This window comes from Paroedura picta, chromosome 12 (assembly GCF_049243985.1).
Source record: "Paroedura picta isolate Pp20150507F chromosome 12, Ppicta_v3.0, whole genome shotgun sequence".
Lineage (NCBI taxonomy): Eukaryota > Metazoa > Chordata > Lepidosauria > Squamata > Gekkonidae > Paroedura > Paroedura picta.
This window is the reverse complement of record NC_135380.1, coordinates 45106593-45122128: the sequence shown is the minus strand read 5'-3', so window position 1 is coordinate 45122128 and position 15536 is coordinate 45106593. Positions and strand designations below refer to the sequence as shown.

The window sequence follows — 15536 nt, the reverse complement described above, 5'->3', positions numbered from 1 at the left end:
GCACACCTGCAGCTTAGGAATTTGTCAGGCAGGTGAAAAATTCCTTCTGGAAAAGAGTCAGGACCTGAGAAACCATCCTTTCTTCCTCTTTTTGCTTGATGTGAGAAGTTGCTTATCGATAATTGCTCGGAGACCACTGAACGGGTAGCCAAGTTTTCATCTATAGTAATGACCCACAGGGCAAAGAAGTAAACGTCACCGGCTTCATCTTTTTGTATTTGCTGCTCCCTTGCCTGCTGTAACTTTCCTCACAGTTTTTTAGACTTTTATTACAGAACCGATTTGTACATTGTTTTATAGTGTGAATGCCATTAAAGGTTTTGTATTGTATTGTATTGTTGTGATGTGAGAAATTGATGCTATATTTTTTTAATAGCATTGATGTGTTAGCAAAGGAGTGATATTGTATTTGGGTGGGTCACCTTGCTGTTATGAAGCTGGTCTGAGCTAAATTTGAGTCCAGGTGCACTGTTAAGAGCAACAAAGTTTAATTAGGGGTGTAAGCTTTTGTGTGTACACACATTTCAAGGTCAAGTCCAATTTCAAATGTGCATGCACGCCAAAACGTACGTCCAGAATCAGACTTGGTTGGCCTTAAAGGTGCCACCGGACTCGAAAGGAGTGCTGTGCCAGATTGAAAGTCTAGATTTGTAGACAGATTTCTAGAAATAACTGCTGGAACCTTTTCTGGAGCAGAATGATATGGGAATATTCTCCACAAAGCAGAAATAATCTTTCAAATAAACTGGGTCGATATGATTGGCATGGAATCACATGTAACATACCTTGAAGGCAGCAAGGAAAGTTCCGTCCCATTGTTTATTCTGATCTGTCAAAAGCTACATATCTTAACGGAGCAATTATTAGTATTTCTTTTTATCCCTGTCTGAGCTCCTTTAGTGCAAGACTTGAACGAGTGGCCAGATTCTTGGTAAAAGTTCAAACAAAGTTGGATCAGGCCACAGTCCTGTGTGCATTAGTTTGGGAGGAAGTACCATCGAAGTGAGAAGGGAACTTTCTTCCAAGTAAACAGGGCCAGGACTGCACATGGCTGTGCAGGATGGCTCTCTAAGGCAGGTGTAGTCAAACTGCGGCCCTCCAGATGTCCATGGACTACAATTCCCATGAGCCCCTGCCAGCGAATGCTGGCAGGGGCTCATGGGAATTGTAGTCCATGGACATCTGGAGGGCCGTAGTTTGACTACCCCTGCTCTAAGGTCTTCGCACTAATCCCTTGTGACTTCTTGGTTTGCCTTTAGTATTTTTGCCATAAGTTGATTGTGATGTTTTTCCCCCTTAAAAAAACAGTTGACTGTGAATGACTTCTGCTGAACTCTATAGGGACTGCTATGCGCAAGGGGCGTGTGACTAAAAATATTAGCTCTCTGGCCCATAAAAGCAAATCCCTGCAGGCTCAAGCTTGTCTGCCAAAGGAAAAAAACACATCATTTTGTCCTCTGCAAAAGCATGTTTCCCTTTTTAAAAAGAATTGCTGAACAAGCTGTTTTTTGCCTTTGTGTTTAGCAGACAATCAAACCGTAGCTCAGAGAGCATCCCTTTTTATTTGACTAACCTGATGATGTGAAGGCATGCAGGTGGTTTTCCTATAGTTACACAAGACTCTTCACTCAGGTAGTCTTAAAAAGTAGCCGGACTTGTTGCCAAATGTCACGAAAGACTGCAGTTATGCTGGCTTTGCTTCTGTATCTGAAACAGCAAAGAGGCACTTGTGTGAAAACTGGAGGTCCTCTTTTCTCAGTGCCTGAAGGTGCATACTTCTAATGTGGCAGAATGATTTTAAATTTCTGCCAGGGATGCCTTCCTCCATGTGGGACCTGGGGATCCCCCGGTTTTAGAGCTCATCTCCAGGTAATAGAGATCAGTTCCCCTGGAGAAGGCGGATGCTTATGAGGGAACACTTCATGACACTCCCCACCCCAAATCCCACCCAGTCCTGGCTCCACCCCCAAACTCTCCAGGTGTTTCCCAACCCAGAGCTAGCAACCCTAAGTTCTGCACAAGGCAGTGTACTGATCACGCTCCCAGTCCTGATTGGAAGATGCAGAGCCATGCATGATCCATGGGGTAGCACCTGGAGGATTCTTTCTATTACAGTCAATCTCCAGATGACCAAGATCAGTTTCCCTGGAGAAAATATCTGCTTGGTAGTGTGGATTCTATGGCCTTGTACCCTGCTGAGGCCCTTTCCCTTGTCAAACCCTGTCATCTCCAGACCCCCCCCCCCCCAGATCTCGTGGTATTTCTGAACTCAGAGCTGGCAATCCATGCAGTTCTAAAGGGCAATTAAAGTTTTGTGCAATGGTGGATTGGCCATTATGGCCACTGGGGGAACCCCAGTGGGCTAAGGGGCTGGAGATTCCACCATTGCTGACTGAGAACACTCAGCCAACTAGGATGGGGATGAGGTAGGCCCAGCTGAGCATGAGATCGTTGCTGCCCCACCCTGAAATTTCACTGGTTTTATTCTGCCTCCTGGAATTTTCATATTTATATCCTGAGATTAGTTAGTCTAATAAAAACACTTGCCTTCTTACTTGCAGTGTGGATCTCTGATTAAACCAGTCAGGGGATGTAGGATTGTCTACAGGGGCTAGTCTGAACTCACATTTTTCCCCACTGTAAATCTTTGCCGAATCCTGGTCGATTTGAACCCGGTTCTACAGCCATCCTTTCCCCCAATTGTAAACACATTGCCCTTCTGTATTTGCATTGTCCCAATTTTTGGTCTCCTTCCCGCTTGATGGGGGGGGGTGAAGCTCCAGCTGGCATTGAAGGAGCACAAGGCTGGAGAGTGCTTTATTTCCTGTCTTTTGACTCCTGACAATACAGCCAGAGCAACCCGGGGGAGGGACACGTGGAGCACGAGGCTGCTTCTTTATCTTTCTTTTCCTGCAGGAGCGGGGTGTGGGGTGTACGGAGGGGACAGGAGGGGGAGGCAGCAGCCTCACAGAGAACGAGAGGGGAAAGTAAATCCAAAAGGCAAAAAAAGAAGGGAAAGTAAATCCAAAAGGCACTTAAAGTGCAGTCACTTTAAAACAGATCCCAAAATGAGGGCAAAAACAAGTCCTGCGAGGGAATGGCAACAAGGAACCAGACAGTCTTTGGACTGACACCCTGACCAATCAGTGACAGACTACTGTGCAACGTCAGCGTTGGAAGTACAGGGCAGGAAGTTAATCCAGCAAAATGCAGAGAACTACACTTAATACTGGGGCTCTCGGAGTAGTTTCCTCAAATATAGCAAGTTATATCTGCTCTTGGATATTGCATGGGAAAGGTAGTGTCACTGTAGATCAATTATAGATGTCGCAGAGGGAAAATTTAAATATTAAAATGGAAATTGAATAACGTGTAAATGACTTTCTTTCATTCAGGGTCACCGGGGATAAAAAGGCCAATGCAGATCCACCCCAGGTTGGGAAACTCCTAGAATTTGGGGAATGGAGCCTGGGGAAGGACAGGGACCTCAGCAGAATACAATGCCACACAGTCCACTCTCCAAAGCATCCATTTTCTCCTGGGGAACTGATCTCTGCAGGCTGGAGATGAGCTGGAATTAAGGGGCGAGGATCCCCAATTGCCACCTGGAGGCTAGCATCCCTAGAAAAGGCCTTCTAAGTTGTGACCATGAAATAATGGAATTCTGTCCCCTTTATCATTGTCTTCTTTGTTCTGTCAGCAGTTTCGTCTAGCCTTTTCTCACTGACCTGTCTTTTGGTGTTTTGATTCATTGTTAACCTTTTGGAAGATAATATGTTCTCAATGTTACATCTACCTGCATGAAAATGTCATGCAAGATGTGCCTCTATTTTTATAGATAAAATTTCTTTCTCTTGTTACCATGGGAATCAGCATCTTTGCAAAAAAAAACTTTTAAACCCATAATAATGCTGTACAGCCCACCTTTCTATGTGGCTATTTTCTTGAGGGAAATTGATCTGTCAGCTGGATATCCGTTGTCATCCCAGGAGGTCTCCAGCCACCATCTGGAGATTTGACAGCTATAAATGCTGAAGGCAGACTTACATGGCCACCACATATGAAAGAAGTACCTCTCAATTTCCTCAACAAAATGAGTATTTGCTAATTTCAGTCTTACAGACTTAGACAAGTGACAATGCCTTCTGTGAATTATTTGAAGCAGATTTTCTGTAAAGGAGAGAGAACATAATTTCTGTAAAGGTGAAGATAAATTTCTATTTTAAGTCATCTAAATTATTGCCTAAGCATTGTATTCAATAAAATAATTGTTACTTTTTATAATTGCATTATAACTATTTAATAATAATTGTTTTTAATTGTTTTTATCTAAAACAATCTTATTTTAAACAATTATAATGCTTCCTTTCAATGCCTTTGTTTGCTTCCTTGAGGACCCTAAGTTGGGTGGAAAAGTGCCATTAAGATATTTTAAATAATGACTAGAATTTTAGGGCTTTTAAAATTGAGAAGTAACTTCTCTGAAAAGCAAATTCTGTGCTGTAGCCAAGGCATGCATAAACATGTATGGAAAGCCAGAACCTGAGAACAAAATAAGCAAACAAACAACACCTTTCTGGCTCTGTTCAAATCAGGAATTCACATCCGCCTGTTGGAGTTCCCAGCATAATCACTTCCTGTGATGTGGTTGTGCACTTCATGGGGTCATGGTACAAAACCCCACTGCCGATCAAGTGTGCCTTTGGAATGCTTTAAAGCCAATGACTTGCATAAATCTTTCACAAACCGGGATTTTTCAGGAGCGTCTGACGTCTTGCATAGCATTTGATGGTAATGAGTTTCCGAATCAGACAGCCGTGGAAAATGGCCAGGAGCCATCGCTCACTGTGGGTTGCAATAGAGTGGAATGTCTGGGGCCCAGTGAGGACTTCCGGACATGCACTTTAAGCTTCCCTTTCATGTTTAAAATAAACATCTTGCTCTTCTGCCTCTGGGATTTCTTTCTCAAATGCAGCCCGCGGGCATTCCTGGTGTAGTTCTTCATGATGAAGCAATTCTGGAAGCGGCATCTGATTGCCAGAAGTCACAAAAATGAAAGCATGATGTGCAGAGGGCTGCCAGGTCTTCTGGATTAGAGCTTCCTAGGGTTGCCACCGTCCAGGTGGTGCCTGGGGGTCCCCTGGAATTCCAGCTCATCTAAAGACTACAGAGATAGGTTCCCCTGGAATAAAATAGCTTTTTTAGAGGGTGGACTCCAGAGCACTGAGGCCCCTCCCCACCCACAAAGTATTGCCTTCAGGAATTTCCTAGTCTGGAGCTGGCCACCCTAATTGCACCTTGTTGTTGTTGTTAGGTGCGAAGTCGTGTCTGACCCATCGCAACCCCATAGACATTGATCCTCCAGTCCTTCCTGTCCTCTACCATTCCCCGGAGTCCATTTAAGTTTGCACCTACTGCTTCAGTGACTCCATCCAGCCACCTCATGCTCTGTCATCCCCTTCTTCTTTTGCCCTCAATCGCTCCCAGCATTAGGCTCTTCTCCAGGGAGTCCTTCCTTCTCATGAGGTGGCCAAAGTATTTGAGTTTCATCTTCAGGATCTGGCCTTCTAAGGAGCAGTCAGGGCTGATCTCCTCTAGGACTCCTCAGGAGCAAGCGTCTTTTAGTTTCTTTGCTGCAGTCCCCATATGCAGTGATCTCGGAGCCCAGGAAAATAAAATCTGTCACTACCTCCATTTCTTCTCCATCTATTTGCCAGGAATTGAGAGGGCCAGATGCCATGATCTTTGTTTTCTTGATGTTGAGTTTCAAGCCAACTTTTGCACTCTCCTCCTTCACCCGCATCAACAGGCTCTTTAGTTCCTCTTTGCTTTCTGCCATTAGACTGGTATCATCTGTATATCTGAGGTTGTTGATATTTCTCCCTGCAATCTTGATTCCAATTTGTGACTCATCTAACCCTGCCTTTCTCATGATGTGCTCCGCGTACAAGTTAAATAAACAAGGCAACGGTATACAGCCTTGTCGAAATTCTTTCTCAATTTTGGACCAATCAGTGATTCCATGCCTGGTTCTCACTGCTGCTTTTTGACCTGCATATAGATTTCTCAAGAGACAGATAAGATGCTCTGGTATTCCCATCTCTTTAAGAACTTGCCACAATTTGTTGTGCTCTACACAATCAAAGGCTTTAGCATAGTCAATGAAGCAGAAGTACATGTTTTTCTGGAACTCCCTAGCCTTCTCCATGATCCAGCGTATGTTCGCAATTTGATCTCTAGTTCCTCTGCCTCTTCGAAATCCTGTCTGTACTTTTGGAAGTTCTCGGTACACATGTTGCTGGAGCCTAGCTTGTAGGATTTTGAGCATAACTTTGCTAGCATGAGAAATGAGTGCAGTGGTGCGGTAGTTTGAACATTCTTTGGCAATGCCCTTCTTTGGGATTGGAATGTAAACTGACCTTTTCCAATCCTGTGGCCACTGTTGAGTTTTTCAGATTTGCTGGCCTATGGAGTATAGCACTTTTACTGCATTGTCTTTTAAGATTTGGAATAGTTCAACTGGAATGCTGTCACCTCCGCTAGCTTTATTATAGCTCAGACTTCCTAAGGCCCATTTGGCTTCACATTCCAGGATGTCTGGTTCCAGGTCAGTGACTACCCCATCGTGGTTATCAGGGATGTTAAGCTCGCTCTTGTTATAGTTCTTCTGTATAATTTTGCCACCTTTGTTTAATCTCTTCTGCACCTAGAGATCCGCTATTACAACTGACCTTCAGACAACAGATCAATTCCCCTGGAGAAAATGGCTGCTCTGGAGGGGGGACTCTGTGGTGTTACACCCTGGGGAGGAACATCCAAAATACACACCCTTGCAGATCTTGTCCACATTTCCTTGTCTTACTCTTTGTGACAATAACAGCTAAGAGGGAAACAGCAGGTGATACCACAAAGGAAAACAACTAGAGCCCGCTGTAAGCAGCACAAGGTTGAAACATAGCACAGCAATTCTAATAAACTCATAGACTCAATCCTCTTTAAACAACTGATAACCAACCACTTATCCCGATATGACATTCAGGATTTATACAAAGTGAGGTTCTTTTCCTTGCTGCAGAGACCTAAGCCCAAGATGATTCTTCTGAACACAACAACACATCGGGAAATGAGAGGGTGTCGTGTTCAGAAGAATCCTACGGTGCCGTGTTTGAACTTCGGGCTATTTACCATGGGCTCCTATTGCTGCCTTCTGGGCCAGCAATTTTCCTACTGCCTCCATTAACTAGGTCAGCCTTTTTCAACCTTCCGACTGTGGAGTAACCCCTGAACAATTTTGCAGACTTTGTGGTAACCCTGAAGTGGTCAGCTGGCCACGCCCCTAGGAAGTGATATGTCACCAGAAGTGACATCATCCAGGACAACTCCTACCCAAGCAACCCCCTCCCTCCAACCCTTCCACCCAGACTCAATCACACACACACAAAACCACCCCCCAGCCAACCCCCAAAGGACTCACCACTGTAGACTCCAGCTGCCACCAGCAGGTGAGTCATGCCAGGGGAGCCTCGGCCAGCAAAGGTCTGGATGGCTGGGGCTCCTGCCCTTCCCACCCCTTCCAGGGCCATCATTGGTCATTTGGGGAGGGGGGGCGTGTCAACCTGCCCAAATAAGATAAAGATTACCCCAGGTCCTTTAAAAAATATTTTATAAATATACTACTGATAAGCCCGTAGTATGCTGCAGCCGTAAGAGCGTGGAGGTGGGCACGGGACGTTGGGGGAGGAAGCGGCCACTCCTCACTCCATGGCTGGGCCTTCGCAGAGGCCGGAGTGGTGACACGGAGGCAGCTGAGGGGCTTGTGAGTGGGGGAGGTGGTGGCCGTTCCCCCCTGCATCCCAGGGACACGCAATAAGCCCACGGAGTGCCGCAGAGGTAGGCACTCCCCCCCGTCCTTCCTGGTTGTTAGTGTTTGCATTGTTTGCTCCCTCTGGTTGTTAGCATTCCCACAGCCCAGCGCAGGGCTTTGGGAGCATCCATTCCCCTCCCGTCCCCTCTGGCTTGATTTTCGGAGTTTCCCTTTCTTGCTCCCTTTTGTCTGAGCTTCAGTGGGGCCCAGCGCAGGGCTTTGGGAGCGGGCGGACGCCACATGCATTTCCCCCCTCTCCTCCTCCTGGTTTCTTGCATGTTCCTTTCTCGGCCCTTACTGTTTTTAGCGCTACCGCAGGCTGCCTGGGGCTGGTGATCGGCGGCGCTGGTGACCGTGGTGCTCTCTGTGCGGCGTGTCAGTCAAGGGGCGAGTTGTTGGCAAGGGAGGGTGGGAGCTGCAAGGGTGGGCCAATCAGGGTTTGCTAGCCACACCCTGATCGGCCCTATTCCAACTCAGACACCTCGGACACGTTCCACCCCCTGGCCAGTTTCACAAATATTAAGAGGAACCATGGATAAGGATATATATACATTAAATCCCCTCCAGGGCTCTGGCATAACCCTGAAATAGATCAATGCACACTTTTTAAATAGGGGAATTCTCTAGTCCTCTTTATGCCAGTAAAGGTACTCTGACTCTCTAGTCTTCCTTCTTGTAGAATAATAAGGGAATGATTCAGGCTGCTTCTTATCCCCTTAAAACTCTGCTGAAGACTTGCTTCTAAAAAAGAGAAAGCTGAGAATAAATACAAGGTTGAAATAGATCATTCTGCTTTAGGGATCTATCCCCATTTTTTCACAACTCTTAAAATCTGTATTTTAGTAATCTGTTTTCATTCTGTGACATCTTATTTGATTTTTTACCCCTCCACTCTCAGACAAGCTGGCTCTACACTCCTAACTACTACACCAGTTTGGGGAGCTAAGAATCGAACCCGGCATGCCAGATTAGAAGTCCACACTCCTAACCACTACACCAGTTTGGTGTAGTGGTTAGGAGTGTGGACTTCTAATCTGGCATGCCGGGTTCGATTCTTAGCTCCCCCACATGCAACCAGCTGGGTGACCTTGGGCTTGTCAAGGCACTTAGAAAGCTGTTCTGACCAGGCACTGATATCCGGGCTCTCTCAGCCTCACCCCCACCCCTCAGGGTGTCTGTTGTGGGGAGAGGAATGGGAAGGCGACTGTAAACCGCTTTGAGCCTCCTTCGGATAGAGAAAAGCGGCATAAAGAATCAACTCTTCTTCTTCTTCTTCTTCTTCTTCTTCTTCTTCTTCTTCTTCTTCTTCTTCTTCTTCTTCTTCTTCTTCTGTTTATTTTCATACTTCCTATGCCTTATCTATGTTTTATTCTGTCCTTTGGCCAGAAGCAGTAAGAACTGACTCATTTCTAAAGCCTTTGAGTGGCAGGAGGGAGACAGCAGCCAGACTGTTATTTGGGTTTCTAATGAGTTGGACCTGCAGTTGGGTTGCCAGCTCCAGGTTGGGAAATACCTGGCGAGTGGGGGGGGGGATGAAGCCTGGGGAGGGCGGAGTCTCTGGAGGGGAGGGACTTTAGTGGGGTCCAATGCCTTAGAGTCCACCTTCCTGATTGGCTGTTTGGAGATCAGTTGTGATCCCAGATTTCCAGTCATCACCTGGAGGTTGGTAGCCCTTGCCTGCTGCCTCTGCAAATAATGGGTTTTGAAAAAATAAAAGGAGAGCCTATTTGGGCTTGGTATGCTGCTGCACGGGGAGGTCTCCTGCTTTCCCTGGAAGCTAGGGATGCCAGTATCCAGGTGGGACCTGAGGATCACCTGGCTTTTACAGCTCATCTACAGCGACAGAGGTCAGTTTCCCTGGAGAAAAGGGCTGCTTGGGTGGGGACTCCACAGCATTTTACTCCACTGAGGTCCCTCCCTGGACCAAATCCCTCTCACTCCCGGCTCCCGGCTCCAACCTAAAGGTATCTCCCCCCCCCTCCCATTTGCTACTTGGTGTGATGTGTATGTGGAGCAAGAAAAGCGAAACAAATTTTTCTACAAGAATCTGCAAAGGGCAAGCCCTAGCCGTGGTTTGACGTGGCCAAAGCCTAGGAGTAGTTTTAGCCTGAGGCTTGGTAAAAGTTTGTAAACTCCTGCACTGAATGCAGAGCATTCTAAGGAGGCAGGGATGGCACAGGACAAAGAGGATTCTGACTGCAGTGAACAGCGGGAAGAGAAAGCAAACATCTTTTTCTTGAAAGAGCAAGGATTTGCCTTGAACTCGCAGAATAGAGACCTAATCCAGGAGATAAATAAGTGAAGCCAGTCATTCCCCTGAATTGCTGCCTTTCTAGGTGAGGGGAGTTAATGTAAGGTTCCATTCAAACATGTTGATTCTCCCTGCTGCAGCCTGTCATGGTCCGATTCTTGGAAGGCAGTGCCCTATGACACATTTGGATCTGCTGGGGCTCCTTTGTTTACGCTCAGTTTAAGTATTTCTCCACTGCAGCCCACTTCCTGGCAGGCACTCAAGTGCACAAAGGCAGCAATTAAGATGTTTACAGTGGAGCTCACAGTTTTTTGCAATGTGCTTGTGTTGCTCCCCTAGGGGGCTGACGTTCATGCTCGGAAAGAGAAATGTAATGTAGCACAAAAACGCACACCCCTGTCTGCGGTGGTGCTTGCCGTTTTTTAAAAAGGCACGCAATACAGACATCCGGGAGCTGATTGCCAGAGGAGGCGTGGCATAGCAGAGTACCCCTGGGGAGTTCTGCCTTCCTGCTTTGGTTCACCTTTTTCTTCCTAAGTCTTCCTCCTATGGCTTAAGTTGCTTTTAGACCAATAATAATTGGAATGGGATTGCTCTATATTGTCTTCTATGCAGAGCCTATTTGTGTAGGGGCTCTCATGAAGGGTACAGATAATAAGAACGTAAGCAAGGCCATGTTGGACCCATCCAGTTCAATGTTCACGGCAGGGGTAGTCAAACTGCGGCCCTCCAGATGTCCATGGACTACAATTCCCAGGAGCCCCTGCCAGCGAATGCTGGCAGGGGCTCCTGGGAATTGTAGTCCATGGACATCTGGAGGGCCGCAGTTTGACTACCCCTGGTTCACAGTAACACCATGGCCAAAGCCCAGGGCCCATCAGGAGGTTCACCGGTGGAGCCAGAACTCCAGAAGCCCTCCCATGTTTGCCCTTTGTGAGGGAACAAGCCCACTTATGCCTTGCAAGCCATGTTTAGCACAGCACAGACTTAACCAAAATAGTGAAAAGAAATTGGGTGGAACACAACCCTTCTGTCCCTCTGCTAAAACATATCCCATCTGATGTCAAATACAGGCACCTGGCTTAAGGGATCCCAATTTCTTACTGCATGTCCATCAGCTCACCTGGCAGCCACTTGGTTCAAGATGGCTGCTAACCTCCTACTTCAATTGTCAGCAGGCAAAAAACCTCTATTTCGGTGGTCAGAGATATACCTCTCTGTCCCTCCTACCTGGATTCAACCAGGTGTTGCCTGGAGGGAGTCCCAGTCCCCCCACAGGAAACTTTGTCTCCTAGACGGACTCTGGGAAGAAGAAGTCTCCCCCCTCCCTTCAGATACATCCTTTCTGGCTAGGCCAATGAGGCCAAAGGTCAGAGGAGGGGAAAAACTGTGTCTTTTTGAAATCACCAGGAAAAGGGGGCACCCATTCCTGGCAATTAAAAAAAACACAGCCCCCCCCTCCCCCAGTCTCAAGCACCAAGAATACAGAGCATCACGGCCCCAGACTGCGAATTCCATCTGTACCTTATAGCTGATGGCCACTGGCAGACTTCTGCTCCAGATGTTGATCCCATCCCCTCTTGGAGCTGCCTGTGCTTGTAGGCGCCACCACTCCTGAGGCAGGGAATTCGCATGGGACTCATGACTCTCTGGGGAAGGAGCGGAAACATCCTTTTCTCCGTCCGAAGCCTCCTGCTCGTCGGCTCCATCGCATGCCTGGGGAGAGAGGGAGAAAGGGACTTCCCCCTCCACCCTGCCCGCTATCCGAGGCGTCATTTTGGAAACTCGGTCTGGTCTCCCCGCCTCAGCCTCCCACTCTGGTGCCCTTTTCCACATCTCCTCCAGTGCTAGGAGACCTTTTGTCCCCAGGTGGGGGGCCAGAAGGGGCCACGGGGCTCCCAATGAGGCCGCGCCAGAGACCCTTGCAGGGGCCTTGCGATAGGGGCTGGTTGGTTTCAGCCCCCTTAGTTGGGATCCCTAGTAATTTTGCAAACAATCTGTGTACAAAATCCAATCCAGATATAGAAACGGGAGCAGAGCTTGTGGCCCTTCTCATGCTTCTCCATCTTTGTGTGGTGTTGTGTGTGAAGTTCTGAGGCACTCTGGGGCAGAGCAAGGCTTTGTCTATTGAAATTGCTCTCCCCACACTGCTTTTGGGCTTAGAAGAAAAAGAGGGGTGATGAAAACCTGTTTTGCATAAAGAAGATCACAGGTTCCAGTTATCGAGATATTTAGTTAATATAGCTCAGTTTGCCCAGTCACAGCAGCATGCTGTAAATCTCCTAAGGTGTGTGTGTGTGTGTGTGTGTGTGTGTGTACAAATGAGAGAAGGGGTCAAAGCTCAGCTCTTGGGTGACTGCAACTTCCATACACTACCGGAGTGTTGTATGCCCCCCCTCCCCCCCAATGCCTGGCCATTCTGAATCGCTCCCTCCAAGACGAGCTCAGTACGACACGATTGACTGATTGTTGAACTAGGGCAGGAGTGATTCAAGAGGGCTTTCTAAGCAGGCAACAGAGTCACAAAGTGACTTGGATTAAGTGTTAGGGACTGGTTTATAATACTGCATATAGCTTGTTGACACTAGGATCCCACTGTGCAATTTTTGCATTGTTTAATGCGTCATGTGAAGAAATTATGCTTTGCTTCAGTTCCGCTTTTAGACTTGTAGTTGGTTCTATAGCCTTCATGCCAGTTGTGACACCCACTGCAGGTCCCATCCTGTCAATTGTGTTTAACTCACTCTGCGCAATCCACCTGGAGTCCAAGTGAGGCTAAAATGCAAGAAATAATAAAAATAGATAAATTACCACTCCTTCTCCCAGGTGCATGTGTGTATTTGGTGGTGGTGGAGGTGGTGGATGGAAACACTGACAGGCACCATGGCTGATTCTGCACTTACTTTTTTTTTCTGTTGTCGATCCTGCTGAATTCAGATCGATTTGAACCTGGATCTCTACCCAAATTGAAACAGAAAATTGTTCTGCACTTGATTGGGGAAGCGAGGAGCGAGGAGCGGAGCTAAGCGCAGCTGGAGGCTCTTTACTTCTTTTCCTGAATGGGGGGGGGGGGGAGGGAGAGAAGATTGGAGACAGCAGAGGAGAGGAATACATCCAAGACGCAAATCTCTGCTGAGAGAAGTGTGGGCTTCTCGAGTGCAGTCGATTTAAAACAGGGCAAAAATAAATCTTGGGAGGGAAGCCTTGCAACAGCCAGGCAGGAAATTAATCTGCAAAAGTCTTCAAATATAGCAACTTATATCCGCTCCTGGATATAAGGAGGAAAGGTGGAGGAAAGGTAGGGTCAGTGAAGATCAATCATGGATGTTGCAGAGGGAAAATTTAAAGCATCCAAAATCAAAATAGAAATCAAATTCAGTGTAGAGGGATGGGGTTTATTCGGGGTGGGAGGGGATAAAAAGCAAAGTGCAGACTTGACCCGTGTCTCCCAGGCCTAGAGCTGATTATGTGCTTCTGATCTGCAAAAGTGAAGTGCACAGCTTTCATTGTAAACAAATATAAAGGGAAAGATGCAGACTGCGGACCTTATCTCCTGAAAACTCTGCAAAGAAAACTGTTGGAGACTGATTTCAAAAATGAAAAGAAAAGGAAAACCTAGAATGTGTACAAGGCTGAAATGGGTCATTAAAATGCTATAAGCGACATATTAACATCCCCCACCCCCCAAAAAAACAGTGAAATCTAGTGGAGAGGGGGTCCCCCACTGCCAGGCCTTACCTCCCCACCGCTGGTCATCTGGCCTGCAGGGGGGAGCCAGCTGGGTGTAGTGGTTAGGAGGGCGGACTTCTAATCTGGCATGCCACATTCGATTCTGCGCTCCCCCACATGCAGCCAGCTGGGTGACCTTGGGCTCGCCACGGCACTGATAAAACTGTTCTGAGTGAGCAGGAATATCAGGGCTCCCTCAGCTTCACCCACCTCACAGAGTGTCTGTTGTGGGGAGAGGAAAGGGAAGGTGACCGTAAGCCACTCTAAGACTCCTTCAAGTAGAGAAAAGCGGCATATAGGAACCAACTCTTCTTCTTCTTCTTACCCCCAAAACCAGGGAGGACCATCCAACGTGCCATGACATGTCCCAACAGAGATGCCATCACATCTGAGGCATCAGGCTGATGCTCTGGAATTTGACCAAAAGCTGTATGGTAGAAATGGGGAAGTCCCTCCTGCATCTGAGGCCTCTTCCTAAAGGGCCCTGTGCCCCAGTTGCCCAAATCTAGCTGGCCTGTTTTGTACATTATGCTAATAAAGCTTCTTCATTGTAGCTTTGCCAGCTAGCTGCTTGATATTGTGATCCTGGAACCTGCTGCAAAAATATGGGAAAGATCAAAGGAGGGAAACTATTAAAAAATAACCCTCCAGAGCACTTGTTTGTGCCAGGATTTGTTACCAGACTTCCTTTGAAGGCAGCACAGCTTGTCAGGGAGCCCAGGGAGTCAGTCCCATGCCTCAACAGGAAGTGTATGTTCTGGATCCAGAAGAACGGGAAACTTCGACATGGAGGCTTTGCTCCCCAGTGCATAGGTTCCCGTCTTTCACTTTGGTACCTCTTGGAAAGTCTTACTGACAGCAGGTCGGACAGGAAGGCACCAATTTATTCCTAGCTAGGGTTGCCAACCACCAGGTGGCACCTGGAGGCCTCCCAATATCACGCTTGGTCTCCAGGCGATCAAGATCCGTTCCTCTGCAGAAAATAGCTGCTTCAGAGAGTGGACTTGATGGCCTGACACCCTGCTGAAGTCCCCCCCCCCCCCGTGACAAACCTTCCCCTTCCCAGGTTCTACACCGAAATCTCCAGGTATTTCCCAGCCCAGAACTGGCAAGCCAACATCCTGCCTTCATTCAGTGCAACTTCTTTATTTCTCTCCATCTGCGTGGGGGTTTTGCTAGGTTTTTAAAGAATCTTGAAAAGTATGGAGTTGTACCGCTACAGTGATGTACATACTATTAACACAAATCACTCTTGGGAAAAGTCTGCTGGCCTAGGAATGCCAGCCTCTAGGTAGGATCCCTGGGAATTAAAGCTCTCCCCAGACTACAGACTTCAGCAGCCTGATGCATTGTACCCTATTTCCGTTTCAGTCCCTGTCTTTTCCAGGTTCTGTGCCCCAAACTCCAGGAGTTTCCCACAGTACATCTGGCCACCCCATGTCCCCATGGCCCGTCAGTGGCTGGGTGGGGCTCCTGTGGAAATGGCAGTCCCAAATGGGAACTCAGGGATTGTCCCCATGTGGAACTTCTGGTGCTCCTGGGAGTCCCCGAGCATTTGCAGTGGTGGCACAAAACAGGGAATGGCCACTACATTGCATGGACCAAGAGCTCCTGAACATCATGTGGCTTAATTTGGATATTGTGACACAGTTTACTAATTTGCCACAATTTACTTTTGCCTTATATCTGTAC

The 15536-nt window shown here is 47.4% G+C and overlaps 1 protein-coding gene across 3 annotated transcripts in view; it reads left to right on the top strand.

Moving 5' to 3' along the window:
• The window catches only part of PTGES (prostaglandin E synthase), a 65836-nt gene that overhangs the window by 24705 nt on the left and 25595 nt on the right, over positions 1-15536 (top strand). The gene's annotated exons all lie outside the window — the stretch shown is intronic.